We start from the raw sequence: 3973 nt of genomic DNA on the forward strand, positions 1-3973 counted from the left end.
CTCCCCCCCCTCTTTTTTTGGTATTATTTTGTAAGAGAGCGATACAAAAGTTTCAAAGTTTTGATGGTTGTTGTGGGGTTTTCGGGCTCTTTGGCCGTGTTCTGGAGGTTGTTCTTCCTGACGTTTCGCCAGTCTCTGTGGCCATGGGCATCTTCAGTGGAGAGGGAAATCGCCCCAGAGGGAGACCACAACTGCGATGCAAGGAGATCTGCAAGCGGGATCTGAAGGCCTTAGGAATGGACCTCCACAGATGGGAAACCCTGACATCCGAGTGTTCAGCCTGGAGGCAGGCGGTGCATCACAGCCTCTCCCATTTTGAATAAGAGACCCTTGTCCAGCAGGCCGAGGCAAAGAGGCCGTCCCGAACCCAGCAGAATCAGGGAGCTAGATGGGGTACAGATTATATCTGTCTTCAGTGTGGAAGGGAGTCTCAGCCCCTCTAGACGCTGGGGTGGTGGCCGCTGCTCGCTCACGGCGAAAGGCCGCCTGTTTGCAAAGATGAATGGCAGTGGATGATCCAGGGGGCTCTAAAGGGAATCTAGGAAGGAGTCACTAGCAGTGCCCCCCCAAACCCCAGAGCAGGATCTGCACTTCGGGGAGCCCGTCTGCAAAACAGCCGGAGCAGCTTGGACGGGTGTGAGGAGTCCAGCCCCTGAAACGGGGGTGGGGGGGTGGGGTGGGTCGCTTTTCTTGAAAACACACGTGATCACCAGAAAAGAGGGGGAACCAAACTGCAGAAAGGAGACCAAATAGCAAGCTATATAGGCCTGTCTTATCCCCCTCTTAGTCTTGGGAGGCCCCGGTGGCTAGAAAGAGGTGCCGGGGTGGTGGTGGCGGCCGGTCATTCCTGGGCGACGGGGCATTTTTCTTCCCTCCCTGATGCCATCCATGGGCAGGGCCATCCAGGGGCAGAGTCTCTTCGCCAGGCAGGAACACCCTAACCAATCCTCCTCCTTTTTTCCAAGCAGTCTGTGGCTGAAGCGTGGCTGTGGGCAAATAGCATGTGTTTGGAAGGCTAAGCTAAGTTGTTACCATGAAGAAATCCAGCAGAGATATCCATCAACACCCCCCGTCACAGCACACAAATGAAACATCTGAGATAATCTCCGATGTGATGTAAACATGGCCAACGACAAGCGTTTAATTACTTCTTCATTCATTTCCTTGTCTCAATTAGTTGTACCGCATGTATCTCTTCCATCGGGATGTTCTTTTTGAAAGGAGAGACCGGCTTGAGAAGCAGGGCCGAGATCAGAGAGTCACACACCATAAAAAGGGGACTAATCAGATCAAACAGCTCAAGAGATACCTGGCGGGAAAGGTGTGAAGTGCATCCGTCTGTACCTGTGCTTAGCGGGGCAAGCCGAGTGAATCGGTGGCGGAGGCGGTGGTGACTAAAGACAAAGGAAGCAGAAGGCGATGAGCTTCTCCAAGGCAGGTCAATGGCAAAATATGGCAGCAACAAACAACATGGATCTGGGACTGCTGGCTTCCTTTCCAAAACACATGGGGGGAGCAAAACAGAGGGCGCTTTGCTGCACCTGCCTGGGAAAATGGCACCCGGAGCTCTGAGGGCAGCTGAAGGCAAGGCTGGGCGCAAGGCAGCGGCTTTCCCAACACAGTCTGATCCTTTTCCCCACAAAGCAGTCTTACACCTACCCCCCCCGCCACCCCCAAGGACTTCCACCTGTGAGGCTGCAGAGCGGTCACTGGCCGTACCTTTTTGCCTCTGGTTTATTCCTCTGGATTGTACAATTTGTCCAGATGCTTTGTTCCATTTTTTTGCTTTTTTTGTCACCGGATGCCTTCTTGTAATGGGCCCAAAAAAGGACAGGCTGAGTTTCCTCATTTTTCCATCCCGAGATAGTTCAGGCTGGATTTGTTCAAGGACCCACTTTTCTGTCTTTCTGCCTGTCCGGGGTCTCTGCAAGGCCCTCCTCCAGCACAGCATTTCAGAGGAATCTTTTTCTAATTATTATTATTATTTTGTTCCTTTCGGCTCTCTTGACTGTCCAGCTTTCACACCTGCACATAGTGATCAGAAAGACAAGAGTGAGGATGATCTTGATCTTGCTCTCCAAGGATGCATCCTGGCACTTGAGGATCCCTTCGAATTCCTTCATTGCTGCCCTCCAAGTCTCCGTATCCTGACGGTTTGGCTGCAGTCTCCATTTGAACTGACGACTGAACCAAGATGCAAAAGCCTTTAACAATTTCACTTTCGTCATTGTCAACGCTACAGCTGTGCAGTTCTTCTCTAGCCATGATTTTCATCTTCTTAACATTCAACTGCAGTCACTTCCCTCTTTCACTTTCCCTAATGGTAAACTGGGCAAACTGAGTGCCCAGCTTTGGAAGGGGAGGAATGTGCAGCCTGCATAATTAAATTCTGAATTGCCCAGGGAGTCCTTCGAGCACTACAGGGTGGCCTATAAGCAGGCACCTTTGGCTTTGTTTTAGATGTCCTTCCTGCTTTCCTCTAGCTGCCTCGTTAGTGGCAGCTCTATTTGTATTTTTTCATTGCTCATTCCCAGTACCTGACTGAATGCTTTCTGACCTGAGAGTCTCATCTTCCAGCACTATCTCTTGTTTCATTATGGACCAACTTATCAAAGGTTTGTCAAGGTAAAGAAAGTTCAATAGTGGTTTACCATTGCCCCTTCTGCAGAGTGCTAACAAAAGTTAGGTCAAGTGTCGTGGCCATTGTCTGGGAAAGATCCTCCACCAGGGCTACCTTCAGCTACCTCTGAGGTGCCGTACCTGCCCAGCAGAAGCTTCTCCATCCGCTGCCCCCTGTTGGAAATGCGTGTTCTCTTCTGCTGATGGGGGGGGGGGGCGTTACTCCTGAAAGGAGTGGATGCCTCTTAGTCTGAAGTCTCAGCTCTGACCCTTCTGCCTTAGGCTTCTCTGACCCCCAAAAGCAAAACAAAAATTCTTGCAAGCACGAATCCAGAAGATCTCTCCCTGAGTAGGGACGTGAGGGCCACACGAACGCCAGCCCAAAGAAGAGGTGAGTCATGGGTTTTTAGTTCTACACTTATTGTGCTACACCGTATAAGGAAAAAACTCTATGAAAAGATGACGGTGAAAAATCTAAGCACAAACATCAAGCAAAGGTGACCCAAGTTCTAGAGAAATCGCCCTACAAAGTTGCCGCCTCTACGTACTCCCCATGCCCAAATGTGGAGGGAGCGGCCAGGCACGCAGTCCAGCGAAGAGCAGGAAAGCCTCGGCCCTTCAGCATCATGTTCCTTGTGGGGAATGGAGAGCTGGGGGTGGGGGGAGAGCGCAGCACCTGCACGTGGTTTTGTGGGAAGAAGGAAACGGCCCCCGTCCAGAGACCCCGATCCTGAGGAACAAGATAAGGCCAAGTGAAGCTAAGGGGAGGGCCTGGAAACAGGGGGACACACCCAAGGAGGGAGCACCCAAGCGGCCGCTGTGAGGAACGGGGGGGGGGGGGGAGAGACGAGCCATGCGTCTGCTGTCCGTTCAAGCGGCCTGGTGCGCCGAGGGTCCTCTTCTTCATCTGACCTTGCAGAGTCTGCATTCTTCTGATACGGCAAAGTGTTGTCTGATTTAGAGCTGCTGCTGCTGCTGCTGTTACGACTGCTGCCACTGCTGACGCTTGTGCTAAATCATCTCACTCTCTTCCTGTTCATGTTGAACTATCATTTTTGCAAGGAAATGCATTTTAGGCGAAAAACCAAACTGTGCCCAGTTCGGTGCACAACTCCCAAATGCCTCATCAACGGTGCAGCGGGTGACCGTGCATGAACCCTGGGGCTGGTTCCAGACCGCGTCGCCTGCAACAGAAGGGGACTTCACGGCCTCTCCTCCCCGCTGTGGTCTTTCTAGCTGCACCCCCCCCCCAACTCCTGCAGATGCTCCAAAGAGAGCTGGAGGAGTCTGGGTGGAGGGGTTTCCAAGGTGGAGGTCCTGGTGCCGGGGAGGAAGCTATGAAAGTAAGTCGAGG

General features: G+C 52.3%; 1 long non-coding RNA gene across 3 annotated transcripts in view; it reads right to left on the bottom strand.

Annotated features, from left to right (window-relative positions):
- Positions 1-917: 917 nt before the first annotated feature.
- The window catches only part of LOC144583474 (uncharacterized), a 7369-nt gene continuing 4313 nt past the window's right edge, over positions 918-3973 (bottom strand). For all 3 annotated transcript variants that reach the window (XR_013537250.1, XR_013537249.1, XR_013537248.1), the window contains one exon: positions 918-1394. This is a non-coding gene — a long non-coding RNA (uncharacterized LOC144583474). The remainder of the gene's footprint in view (positions 1395-3973) is intronic.

The sequence above is a fragment of the Pogona vitticeps genome, chromosome 1 (genome assembly GCF_051106095.1).
Source record: "Pogona vitticeps strain Pit_001003342236 chromosome 1, PviZW2.1, whole genome shotgun sequence".
Classification (NCBI taxonomy): domain Eukaryota; kingdom Metazoa; phylum Chordata; class Lepidosauria; order Squamata; family Agamidae; genus Pogona; species Pogona vitticeps.